Source organism: Ascaphus truei, chromosome 4 (assembly GCF_040206685.1).
Source record: "Ascaphus truei isolate aAscTru1 chromosome 4, aAscTru1.hap1, whole genome shotgun sequence".
Taxonomy (NCBI): Eukaryota; Metazoa; Chordata; class Amphibia; order Anura; family Ascaphidae; genus Ascaphus; species Ascaphus truei.
Window position 1 is genome coordinate 288,852,596 of NC_134486.1, and position 14,518 is coordinate 288,867,113.

General features: G+C 41.2%; 1 protein-coding gene across 4 annotated transcripts in view; it reads right to left on the reverse strand.

Moving 5' to 3' along the window:
• Positions 1-14,311, reverse strand: part of WASF1 (WASP family member 1) — a 104,395-nt gene extending 90,084 nt beyond the window's left edge. For 3 of the 4 annotated variants that reach the window (XM_075597606.1, XM_075597607.1, XM_075597605.1), the window contains exon 1: positions 13,785-14,311. The gene's annotated coding sequence lies outside the window, so the exon portion shown is untranslated. The remainder of the gene's footprint in view (positions 1-13,784) is intronic. The other variant, XM_075597603.1, reaches the window with a different exon arrangement.
• Between the last annotated feature and the right edge of the window lie 207 nt (positions 14,312-14,518).

Below are 14,518 nucleotides of genomic sequence, written 5' to 3' on the forward strand. Positions count from 1 at the left end.
AAGAAATTTGACTTAGAACGCACTTGCTTGGCACACACCCCTATTAGCGAGAGCGTGTGTGTGACACTGGGTGGGTCATCTCGGATCCGTGTCCTCTTCTCCTCTGGTGCTGCTGCCCACGGGCGACGCGCGGCCGAGCTCCAGAGGCCTCTGCGCATGCGTGGAGGGGGACTGCTGCCGCTGATCTATGCGCATTTGCATAGATGGATGCCTCAGCCTTTCTGCTGATTGCCGCGGACAATTGTGGGCATGGAGGTAAGTGTTGGCCTCATCTGCCAGCACTTACGTCACTTCCATAACCTACTTCCGTCTGCTGGAAAACGGATTTGGTGTCCGCAAAGAAGTTTCACTTCAAAAATCCCAAACATTTACTTCACACGTATTAAAAATCGGCCACCAGATGCGCTATAACTAACTTCTGGAAAAAGGAAGAACCTCCACCAATGACTATCATTTTACAAAAAATGAAAAGCAGTTAATCTTATAGTACGTCATACAAGTCTGTTAAATGGATCTTTTGGTCAACTCTGTGTGATTTGGCTCCCCTGGGAATGTTCACCATGTACCCCTCATTACTATAATTTGGGGGAGGGATCCTCCCCATTCACCTTTAGAATTTATAAAAATGTTCAAAACATTTATAACTAAAAAAAAAAAAACCTACGTGATCGATTCATAAGCATTTAGCAACCTGAAAATTAGAATCCGAATGGGGCCTTTGGAAGATTTAAATTTAGAGATAAAAAGAAGCTTCCAATGCAGCTAGAGCTCTCATTTAGAAGAGCATCCAAATGTGCCTTAGGCGGAGGATCAGTGTCACTGTGTTAGATAAAAACTAGCACTTGTGGTACTCACCTGAAAAATGCACTACTCTTTTCAGGGAACTAAATAGCTAAAATTAGGAAGAATAACCTGAATTTAGGAATAACCAGTACATTCTGAAACGTAACAAAATGCACTCAGTTTGCATGCGAATTGAATATTGGCTTCTTGCCTCAAAACAATCCGGATGAAGAGTCCTAAAGACAGAGTTAAGAACTAGAGATACGTGAATGTCCTCAAATGTAATAAGCAACTATTCTCTTTTTATCTGCAAAATTCACAATATTAAGCAAAGATAAAAAAAAGTATACAAAAATGTCATGTGACCTGAATTGGGTCCTGTGTGTAACTATGTACTTTACACATTTTTTTAAAATTGTGCCAAATTTTTTTGGGAAGGAAAAATAAATAGTAAATGTTGCCTAATTCGTTAAACTTTAAAACTCTACAAAGAAAAAATATTTTCCGTAGATACCATAAAAACGTGTACAGTATTAATGTAACGATATATGTTTTTAATAAGAGTGCTAAACATTGATGACAATATACAATTCTTGACGAAACAGAATTTACAAAGTACATGTTTTAAATGCCGACAGTGAATTGCAAACAAGAGCAGGCTGCATGCTTCGGAAGGACTTTGGGCCTGTCCAAACAGCAGAGATACAAAGTAACAAAGAACATGCGATTGCCCTTTGGATTGTAGCTATACAAAAGTGCAAACAATGCCACAGTTGATATTGGCATAATAGGCCCTTAGTAGCCCGCCAGCTACTTTTGCTTATTTATTTTACAAGACGAGTTTACTGTACTTCAGTAACTCTGGAGTCAGCAATACGAGGAAAGGACATTCTCTTCCCTTTCCGGACATCAAACAATCCCAGCAGAAAGTGATTGTGATACAATGTGTTTGATGGTGAGAGGACAGGTAGAGATCGCACAGCTTCTGCTGGCTCCTGAGAGGTGAATTAGCTTCAAAGAGAACGAGAATAAATTCTTCAACAAAGAGGAACAATTTGCATTAGACTAAAACAAACTGCTTTGGAAGGACAAATGCAAATTTAACACAGATGCATGAAAGCAAACATAAAGACTACCCACTCCACACTAAATTTCATCTAAAGGCTTTAATACCGGACAAAATGTCAAATGTAATTAAACAAAATGTATGTTTAAAGGCAAGCTAGACACCAATGGCAAAATGTCCAAATGGTAAAGATTTATACAGTATGTAACTATGGAAGCTATACAAAATTAACTATAATAAAATGACAGATACGCATGTTTTTCTGCACGTGGTGTCTGAAGAAAATTGGGAATAACGCTAGTAATCGTTCTGGTTTCTACCTCATGTGGAACAGCAGAAGCCCGTTACTTCCTTTGTTGCTGCCATTAAAGCATCAGTTGAAGAAGGAAAATTGAATAGGGAGCCAGTCGAATTAGCCTCAATGAATTTCAGCATCATAAATGAAATTACAAACCAAAAAAGGAAACTACCTACAGACCTAACACAAAAAAAACTTTGATAAAAGGTGTTCAAAATGGGGGGGGGAGGGAGTGGAACTGTAGGGCCTATATTGTTCTTCTCTACTTTTTCAAGTTATTATGATGCCAGCGTTCTACACAAACAAAATATTTACTTTGAGGGAGAATATTTATTTCTAACGGAGCAGATTACACTGATACATTTACATTTCTTTATCATATGTGAAAAAGAAAACAATTCTTGCGTTAATGACCTGAACAAATTATTTGAAAGGAACAGTCCTGCCCATGACAAAGTGAAAACAAAGCAGTCGTATATATGATAAAGTGTAGCGGGGAAGAAAATCAAAACAAATACGTATTTTTCAATCATTTTAGACTTATTTATTTTATCTATAGTAGACAAACTTTGGATGGTGTTCACAATATTTATGTAATGTATTTTAATAAGACTGTCACTGCAAGATCTGTTCTTCAATTTGCAAAAAATGATCACGCTATCATTAGTCAATAGATAGACATAAGTAGATGAGAAGCTTGAATAAAGTGTTCCCAAAGCATAAATGTTGGACAGTCCCTTTAAGTCAGAAAGGCATGACAGATTAGTGATCCCTGATGATGCTGCTTGCATGCACCAAAATGTTCAATGCTGCTATAACCAAGTCATTAAATGACTATGACTTAACCTTTTTTGGTGAGCTTGAATTCTGACTCTAGCAATCAACACAAGATATATTTTCTGAACAGATTTTAGTTAATATTACAGGGGGGTGGGGGGAATGAATTGTGTTTTAATGATTACTTACTTTGACTGCTTGCTGTGTGCCAACATGCTCAAGGTCTGTACATATTATGTAAATGAACAATTAGTAGAACAATTTATATCACTGCTTACATTTTTTTTTTTTATCCCAACAGATGCATTTTATTTACTTATGCATAAAGAAATATAACAAATGCCACAACAGTCTATACAATGTATGGTAATTTGTGCCCTAACTGTCCAGATATTGAAATTAAGACAGATTTCAAATCAACGTTTTGCTTTTAAAATTGTCAATTAATATGTATTTTGTTTGAAAAAATTAGACCATAAGCCTTTATTAAAGACAGGAAAAAAATTTTTAATTAAAGTAAATTTACGCTCATGTCCCAATCCCCCCGCAGTTATGTTTCTTATTTGTTGATCGATGATTTCAATCACAACGTTCATTGGCTGCCATTATATGAATTATGTTATAGAGCAGCTCTGCACAACATGCGGCCCGCCGGGGCACCCTGTGCGGCCTGCGACGGACCTCCTTCAACCCCCCCACCTTCACCCCCCTTCCCTGGTAGGGAAAGGAAGAGCGCGCTCCAGCGTAGGAGAGCGCTTCAGCAATCTGTTTGAATGCGCGCTCTCTCCTAATCCCCCTAACCCCCCTTCCCCCTCAGCCTGCTCCAGCAGGGGGACGCGCTCCAGCAGTGTAGCGCGCCCCGGAACTTCCGGGTCTGTTGCTAGAGCGCGCTTCCCCCACGCTTCTGTTGCCGCCGACGCCACCTCTTGCCTCCACCGCCAATATCATCAGGTAGGCATTGGGGGGGGGGGGGGTTTCATTCATGAGGGGGGCTGCCGAGATGGAATGGGCTGGGGGGCTGCTGAAATTAAATGGACTGGGGGGGCTGCTGAAATGACATGGGGGGGGATGCTGACTTGGGGCGCTGACTTGGGGGGGAGGCTGCTGACATGGGATGCTTACTTGGGGGGGCTGCTGACACGGAATGGGCTGGGGGGGCTGCTGAAATGGGCTGGGGGGGCTGCTGAAATGGGCGGGGGGCTGCTGAAATGACATGGGGGATGGGCTGCTGACTTGGGGGGGGGGATGATGACTTGGGGGGGGGGTGATGACATAGGATGCTGACTTGGGAGGGGGATGCTGACTTGGGGGGAGGCTGCCGACATGGGATGCTGACTTGGGGGGGGAGATGCTGACTTGGGGGGGGGGGGCTGCTGACATGGATGATTAGGAAATTAGTTAATTTGAATTAAAGTATTTTAAATGTAATTTTGTTTAAAGTAAACATCGTAAATAAATGTGTTATTTAGAATAATAAATGCTGTTTTACCCGTGCGGCCCGACTCTGTTTTCCTTGTGAGGTGCAGGGGGGGAGAGTGATGGGAGGTGCAGGGGGGAAGAGTCATGGGAGGTGCAGGGGGGGAGAGTGATGGGAGGTGCAGGGAGGGATGTGTTTGATGTGGGGGAGATTGTGTGTTTGATGTGGAGGGGGAGTATTGTGTGAGTGAGGGGGGAGAGATGGGGGTATGAGAGATAGACGGGGAGTATCATAAAGGTTGATAGTGAGGGGTTCTGGGGGAGATATGAGGATGAGGATGATTTTACCCGTGCGGCCCAAATTTTTTTTTCCTTGGAGCAGTTCGGCCCTTCACACTTTACGAGTTGTGCAGGCCTGTTATAGAGAGTTCTTGAATGGTTAATTGTATCCTGCATTACCAGATCATGTTCATATATGATCTATAAAAATAGGTTAACATTCACATTCAAGTAATGATTAGAGACTGTTTTACTCGCCTTTAGTGATGCAATTCTCTTAAATCATATATTCAACATATTCCCAATTGTTATTTTCATTTACACACAAACACTAACAAATGGAACAGTCTTTACTACAGTGCCATTGCATATGATTTTGAAATGACATATCAGCGTGTCTAAATTACGTAGTTCAATGTTCTAGTAGCCGTATTGGTCCTGGAAAAATGTAAATTCATAATAGGTTGGAGTTTTTCGTAGATTCCATTATAGAGCACAGAGCTTGCAAAACCTCATAGGTTTCATCTTTACAAATTGTACTGTACCCCACAGCACACACAAAAAAACATCACATTTTGAAAACTCTGTACAATAGAAATTCATTTAAGAATAATTCTAATGTTGGTCTGCTAAAAGGTATCTACATTACGTACAAGCCCTTTTCATGCTGAGTCCTGGTTATTGGACGCCAATGATTTTTTTTATCACCAGTTTTCAAACGCTGCAATACATAACGGCAACTCTCACAGTGCTGCTGCATTGTTTAATCTGGTAGATCTAACCCCAAAACAATAGCAAATATTTTCTAATATGATTTTTATACTTGGGCACTTAGGTTTGAACGTGATTGCATCAGGACATATTTTAAATTCAATTGCATTCATAAATTTGGCTATAAGCACACAAGTTGAGGGCTTTTTCCATTGTTGTCCTCAATTCATCTCTGAAATTCAGACTTTTTTTGGATATACTCCATTCCCTGTCCCTCTTTACAAACACCCTAGCTCAGTACCAATACATGGTGGAGTTTCCTTCTCCCCTTCCTCCAAGTGAATTGATTAAATGATGTATTTTACATAAGCGTGCAAGAGAGACTTTCAATCTGTAAAACTGCCCATTTTACACAGATTCTGTTCTCCGACAAAGTACAAATGAATTATGGCACAGTCTATTTAATGCCACTGTTTATCACAGTTCTAGCATCCAGTTTATAAAACACCTCTTAATATCTAGCTGTAGAATATAATGCAGGGAGAAGAGCGAGTGCATCCTCCAAACATGAAGTTACACTGACTGGATTTTTAGCAAAGTGATTTGGTGTCTCCTGCCATAACAAAATCAGTACCGTAGTAGTAGTTATTGAAACTTCAGGCCTGTCAAACCTTACTCGAGGTAAAACGTTTCCGGTTGCAAATGGTGACCATGAAATTATGGTTTGTGAGAAAGCTTTTTGATCGTGGCATTTGCACTGTGCTACCCTGCATGCAGCCACAGAACAGCAGGGCATGGATTAGAAAAGTGGTGCTGAAAGATTGAGGTTATCAACAGCTCTGCCACCAACATGGTTCTTCAGCACCCGCGTTTTTCCAGCATTGCAGTGCACAAGCAACATTCCTAGTGGGCTGGTGGAGGTCAGTGAAATTTGTAGAGCCCAGTTTAACCATTAAAATTAAATTTTGGTTATATAGGTTTACACTACTGTTGTATTGTGCTACACAATATGTAGAGCCTTTAGAAATAAATATAAATCCTAAATTCTAAGAATAAAGTGTTTTAATTAGCTCAGAAATATTCAGTTATCAACTATCCATTATTAATGATGTACTGTATGCATTTTTTAAGCCGGATTAGATTTGTTTGACAACCTGCAGGAGGGCCAATGAGGGAGCAAAAAGGCACTTACTGTACAATCTGATGAACACTCCTGCATCACACAAAACAAGATAGCCACAGATAATCAATCCCCTACCAAACTTTATCCACTATGTTCATAAATCAAGTTTAAAATACTTGATTTTTTTTTTTTAAGGCTTTACATTATAACCAATGATTTAACTTTAACAGGTCTGTTTCATTTTGGTCCTGACCCAACAGGGAATGCACCTTAAAAAAAAAAAACCTAATTCAAGGTAAGAATAATGGACTATGTACATGTTTAAATAGTTATCTTCTTATACCGTAGAGTGCTTGTCCCAGGGTAAGATGCAAAGCTGATGTGACCTCTAATGATTTAGATAAAGAAGAGTGCATTACAGAACCACTTTCTACAATAGCATAAATGAATGTGAAAAAGCAAACAATGTGGATACACATAGATATCAAATATTTAACAAAGACCAATAACGTGACCTATTGTGATATAAGATATGTTTGCTGAACATCTATCTATATTTATGGTCTTGTTTGTTATGGTGCAATTCTCCAAGGCTAGTCTGACAATCTTGAAATAGCAATCCAGAACGAGTGTCTTAATGTCACCTAGAATATATGTAAACACACGATGCAATTTAATCATCAGGCAATGGCAGCAAATCAAAACTAGTCCAAGCTGCTGGAAACCTACGACCCATAGAAATCATTTAGATCTGACATCTCCTTGTATTAAAATCAGCAGCAACCAGAAAAGTAAAAGCAAACAGGGATGATATCCATAAAAACAATTAAACATAAAATCAATTTTTTCTCAATATCTCCATTGAATCTAAAAAAAAAAAAAAAAAAAAAAAAAAAAAACACAACACAACGAAAACCCCAATTCCATTTAAGTTGTTTTGGTAGTTGTTTTGGTACAAGAGATGGAAAGGGAAGGAAGGGTTAACAAGCACAATTTTCCTATGTAGCACTGCACTAAAAAAATAAATGTCTCCATATGGGGGATTTAAACTGCGATGGGTTAATCAGGAATAATGCATGCAAGACTTATGGAGATGAAAAACAAACACCTGTGTGCAATAAATGCAATTCCTTTACCAGGGTAAATCTTTGTTGGGCAATACGTAGCCTAGATATAAAATTGCAATTCGGAAAAGCATTAGTATGTGTGCCGCTAGCGATGCAGAATCGATGTTTTCAATTCTAAACCTCTGAAAAAGATTTCACTTGGCATGTGGCCCCAGCTGGTGCTGCATGAAAAGGAGTAGTTTCCTTCTATAGAAGATAACTAATAGATGTTGCAAATTGTTATATATATATATATATATATATATATATAACAATTTGCAACATCTATTAGTTATCTTCTATAGAAGGAAACTACTCCTTTTCATGCAGTTATAACAAACTGAAGAGAGAAGGAATACGTAATGCAGGTGCAGTGCACAAGTGAACAATGCTATACAGTATATTAAATGATATGGAAAGTGGGACACCACCAAAATATAGATTTTGTATATTCTATACACCACAAACAAAGCTATAGCAAATAAAAATTGTGAAAAAAAAACCCCACCGTACAGTAAATACAAATACCACTTGTGAGCAAATTCACATCTCAGACAGATCTGCAAACCTGCCTTGCCCTTCATCTATTAGCAAACAATGCTTCTACGGCAGCCAAGGATTCTGGGTAATGATCACACTGTCACTTTTTGCTTCTTACCCATTTTAATATAAGCTTATATAAATAAAAAAATAAAACAAATCAAGAAACAATCTTGTTAACCCTCTGCGCTCACACAGAATCGGTGACCGGTAATGTCCCCAATCTTCTTTCACAGCATGAATAAAATTGTAACTATAGCCACAAAATTCTAAAACAGGAATGTGATTAGGGGTAAATCCTGTATCTTATCAAGCGCAACCAAAAGGCTGAGACTTACTGAGGGAGATACTACAGGACCTTTCTATTCAAAACCCTATTTGTAGGGAATCTAAGGCTAAGGCCCCGGTCTCTCCGCTGTAACGCGCGCCCGCGCTTTTGGCGGCGCGTTCAGCCGATTCCCCAGTCTGCAGCTCACTGCAGGAGGAGACCGGGGGGGGGGGGGGGGGCGTGGCGGAGGAGTGACGGGGGCACGGCCATGACGTCACCCGGCAGGTCCGCCCTCATTGGCTGAACCGCCGGGGGGCGTGCCTAATCGCTCGACGCGAGTCCTGCTCTCAATTCTATTGAGAGCAGGAGTAGCTCTCGCGCGAGCGCTGCGGCCCCCCCCCCCTCGCAGCGGGCCCGGCGCCATTGCGGGGAGGGCTCTCGTGCGCGCAGCGTCCGCTGTAGTAGGCAGCGGGGGCAAGGCCTTAGGGAAGTACCACAGTCTGTTATGTTCAAGTGGGAATGGGCCTTGATTGTGTCTGTCATCCCAAAGTGTTGCCCCCCCCCCTTTTTATATTATTGTTTTGCCCCTATTTTTCGTCTGTCTTCTCCCTACCTGTCGGTTCTACCACTTAGCCCTCATTTTTTACATTCCAGCTATTGGATACTATTACTACATTATTCCTTATGCGCATCTGCCTCTGCTCTGGCTATCGGTTCAAGTGGTGGATAAATACTGTAAGTTTTTTCACTTATTTACAGCTTGGTTGTCATACCAGTATGTGATTGTTTTGACTATAATTTGCTGGATGTGTTGTACTTTCCACTAGAATAATTTTTTATTATCTCTCATGCGTTGTTAGTTAAATATTTTCCTTATTTATTGCCAGTGTGTTCTATTTTTGGGAGTATACTAGTACCCCTGTGATACTATTCTTGTCTCGAGTGCGGAGGACACTTGTGTTTCCCGTAGCTCATCTTCTTCAAGAATAGCAAAAGATATACCGACCAGCATCACACCGATCAGCATCACCATGCAAAAAAACAATGAAAGTTTGTTAAAGACTTGACATTTTTATCCCGAGATCTGGATAAACAGCATACCATAGCCCAATGCATTTCACAGCCTTATGGGCATTCTTACCTCTGAAGAAGCACCTGAGTGTAAAACACGTTAGGCTACGCTATGCCATTTATCCTGATCTCAGAAATAAAAATGTGAAGTTTTTAAGAAACTTTCATTGTTTTATTGCATGATGTGACACTGGTTGGGATATCTTTCCCTACAAGCTCAGCTTGCTGCATCACACAGCTTTTTCAGCACAGCCTGGGCCCCATTTCCACTGCTGCAAAGAAGTTTGTTACTGTTCGACAATGGAACAGAAACAATGCCATACCTAGAAAAGTATTACAATGTAAAATCTCCCCACCCTACCAAACAAAAATAAATGTATGTATGTTTTATTTCATATGGGCATTTGCTACCATAAAGGCAAACAATTGACTGAAATAATTTTAAAACATTATCTGGGTTTTTAACAAATCTCACAATCTACGGAGTACACCCATTCTATTAACCTTTTCACTTAATGCAGAATATTCCAAAAGTAACTGCTGCAGTAAATGTACACCAGTACAGGCCATCTGACAACAAATTGACCACAAATAAATGCATATTATACAGTATATATTTATTTTTGTTCCCCCTCCAAGTCTTTAACAATTTTTTTTTAAATAAGTACGGCAATTTGTTGAATGGATGTCTAATATAAAACTTAAGATGAGCTATAATGAAAAACCTTATCTGTCATAAATTGATAATCAATGGGCTAAAGTGAAAATACCCCAAATTGCATATTTCATTTATATAGTAACTCTTACATGCCTTTCTGTTCCTGGGGGGTGGGGGTATCTTTTATTCGCTACACCAGGTCTGAGATCAGCAGTTTAATGCTTTAAGTGCTGTGTGTGCCGTACTTACAGAATAGCATTAATAGAATGTGCAGAAAATATGCTCATTAACCTCATAAGCAAAAATCCAAATCGATATGTACCGCTTAAATAAATATCCTACCTGAGGCTTCAATTGTCTACCATTACATAAGCATAACTATACTTTCATGCCTTTATATTTTATTAGGAAAAAAATAAAAATAAATCATTTCTTATGCACAGCCCAGCATTCTTTGAGGGCCAGTTAAAGGTTCCCAGCAGCGTAACAATTACACCGCTGTTAGAGGCAGACATACTGCTCCTCTGGAAACAGAACAGCAAAGCTCAGTGCTGCTCATTCTTCCAAGATTGATTACAAACCATCCCTCCCCCTGCATAAAAGATAAATGAATGCAACCAGTTGTGGTTTTATTAACAATTAAGATCAGAGAATGTTTAGGATCGTTATAATGGTGTACCGCCACAGTTTATCTTGTGGTGAAATTTGGGTATACTAAGGGATTATTTGCATGTTCAGATAGCTTTCTGGAACAACATATCAACTGGATACAAGATTACAATGCGTTATAGGGTTACATTTCAGATATGTTCTGATGTTACTTTGCTATTTTATTCTGTATTTATTCATACAATGATGATGCAGGGTCTGCCCTTTCCTCCCCACTCATCAGATCCACAATGTTATTAGGGATTAAGTAATCATTTCAGTTATATATGATTCACAAATGCTTCTTGGATCATATTAAGTCATATTAAGCCATTGCAGGCCCCTCCTGCAGCATCAAACAGGTTACAGGTATTATTAGTATAAGGGCTTGCATCTTGTCACTGGCCCCACACACAATTCTCTGGAAATTAGGAACAATGCACAAGGAAGACGAAGTAGGATCCCCGAGTGCTGAGAGAGAGCCATCACTCACACCCCCTCCTCTCCCAGGAAGAGAAAAAGAGCAGGTGGGGGTGGTTGAAGAAGGGAGAGGATCGGATTGCTTTCATCAGATACCAGTGCAAGTCTGTGACAGAGCGATATTTATATTCAGGACACACACCTTGTCTGCACACACACGGAAGTACAAGCTTGTGTTTGCTATAGATGTCATACAGAACTTCTTAAATATACAGTAAACGTGTATACACAGTGCTGGATGTTTATGCCTATAAAACTAAGAAATTGTTTACAGCCGCAAGCAATTCAAATGTGCCCTAAATCGTAAGATTTTTTTTTTTTGCAGCTTATTTATTCAATTTATTTTACTCGCTTTAAAACATGCTCATGAAATTCAATCAATTAAATGATTCAAACTAGTATTCCAGCTTTGAGATCCATGGGGCAGGAAAAGCACCGAGGCACAATTCGCTCTGGAAGGAGGATACACTTTTGTGTGTCCCTTAATAGACCACACACGTGTGAAAATAAACTCTTTACATATGGAGTTGGGGAGGAATACATTGGTGAAATTAGCAGATGAGATTGTACAGGTGCGAACTCCAATAAATGCATGATGTGCGAATGTTTACGTATCTGCGCATGCATGTTATATACATTTAAAAATAGAACAAATGGTTATAGTTTGACAACTTGTCTGACTTGTAATTGATTAAAATAATAAACTAAAACATATTTGCACATAGATACTGCAATTGTTTTGATACCAGCATGTATCTAGATTGTAATTTATTAGGGCTCCTTGTGACTGACAGGACAAGTGGACCTGCGAGTAGTCTCATAGCAACATGTCGCTGAGACCCCACCTTGGCTTTAAGATGTTGACTTCATGTGCGTTGAAAAAAAAAAATATGCGGAGGAAATTGATATGACTTAGACTGTGCGGAGGCGTCCGTGTGTGGCTCGATCACATTGTCTTAAGGCATTGATCGTGCGACAGCAGAAGGGGGCGCGCGTTGGGCGATCTCTTCGCGACGGGCAGGTCACGTGAGTGGTTTGTCCAATGAGGGCGAACCAGCTCCATGACGTCACAGACACGCCCCCCCCCCCCCGACGGAGCGTCTACCATGTCCTGAAAACGCACCCGCTTCACGTCGCGCATGCCTCCGCGCGGACAAAAGCTGTATGGACGCAGCCAAAGTAGCACAATGCGATATGTATAAAAAGTGGGAAATTGAATTAACACACATTTCCAGCAAGCTCAATCCCCCTTTGGGTGTGTGTTAATTCAATTTCTAACTGACAATAGTTGTTTGGAGGTAGGTGGACCCTCCTCCTAGAGCTCACCCCTCCCCACCTTTTTAACTTGGGAGGATCTCTCATTTTGCTGAATGGACAAGACCTATTATGGTTGTTTCCCCTCATACAGAGGTAAAAGGAAAGGGTCACAGTGTATTGTCAGGACCTGCAAACTTGGTTATACCTTGATGATGGTATGGAGGTTTATGACGCTTTGGCCAAAGTGTTTAACTAAATCACCAAGAAAATATTATTATTGAAGTATTTACTTTATACTTATTACCATTTATGTTCTGTCAAATTGGATGTAGAATTGGGCTCCCCTGTCTTCTGTTGTATAAAATGTCGTGCTATTTCCTCCACACACAGAGCAAAGTCAGTTTGTGAGCAGTGAGATATGTATTAATCTTTCAAATCTCGCTTCTTACATTTGGCCAATGTCACAGAAACCTGGCGGATCAGGCAAAGAGAAAAACTGCCCCTGCTATAGACGCAACTATTGATACAGGTGTTGTAATACTGCGCCCGCTCTTTCCTCCCACATCTACACCTATAACCACTGGCCAAAATGCTCAGGGCGCAAGAGGAGCAAAAAAAAAAAAAGACATTTTGCTCTTGCTTTACATATCACCCACAGTACTGCAGTCTATATAGGTGTGTAGTACGTGCAGGGTGTAATCAATCTGGGGACCCGTGAGCATCATGTCCTCGAACAAGAGTGAAATCTCCACTAGATGACAACCCACCACAATGCCAGCATTAAAAACCTGACAAACAAGAACAACTGCTGTGTAATGGTCCTAGACAAACCAGGCACAATACATAAACCCCAACGTGATATTAAGCTACCCCGTGGCTATTATATATACATACACATACACACACACACGTGTAGGTGTTACATGAACATACATGTAAATCATGCAGAGCACATCCACAATATCTATACATCATGCGAAGCGTTGAAGGCCCTTCTGTATATAATAAAGGAGACTATCTATGTATATATAAACAGTGTGAGGGAAAAATGTTCAAGTTCCCAAATGATGCGAAGGAGAAATCTCCGTCATCCAGCCGTTTATTTAGACTTGGCTCTCTTTATTTCAGTCGTGACTTTCTGCGTGGTCCCTTCATTGATTCCCCCACCCACTAACGGGCACCTCTGGCCAGAAATGTGGATTCGCTCATTTTGAAATGACGTGGTGTTAGCGGGTGGCACTATTTATTAGAATGTGAGCTGAAGCCCTCCGGTCACCCACAGGGCTGAGGGTGAGACTCTTACCCGCGATGAATGGAGGTCTCTGTGCTGTGATTGCTCAGCCCTCGCTGCTGCTGCTGCTGCTGCTGCTCCTCATCATCCTGCCTCCGCCTTTCTGTGTCCGTTACCCCGGGGTCACGTGCTGCTACGGCCGTTTAACCGCTGCTCCCCATCCCGGCCTCGCGCCCCGTCGTTACAGAACGTCCGCGAAACAACGACAACAAAAAAACGAAGCGGTGACCTAGCGGCGCGCGACTGCCCTGCATCAGCTTGTGATGGGTGAGGGAGAGGATAGGTCAACAGAAGCAGAGAGAGAAGGGGGGGAGACAGTGCACTGTACCAAGTGCCAGCTCGCTGCGGGTGTGGCTTCCTTCTCCCGCACCACATCTAGCATGTATTCATTGTGGTGGCGGCGTCGAGATTTGGGTTTGCTGGTGACCCTCTAGGGGTATGGAAAAATGATGGAGGGTGGTTGCGGGTTGTACCGCTCCCCCCCCTTTTCGTCACAGGATGGTACAGCCCAACAAGCTGCGACTCACTTGGGTCGGTCTGTTTCTCTTGTGTTCTGCTCAGGTTGTGTGATAGCGGACGCTGTGACGTCACCGCCGGACAGTTTCTGATCAACCAATTAAAAAAGCCTCATTGGCCCTGAGCCGGCCAGTGCTTTGATGAGTGTGTAGAGCGCGTGCTGTGTCCGCGCGCGGCGTCACGGGATGTCTGTGTACCTTTTACCTGTGGGACGTGCTGAGGAATGCAAG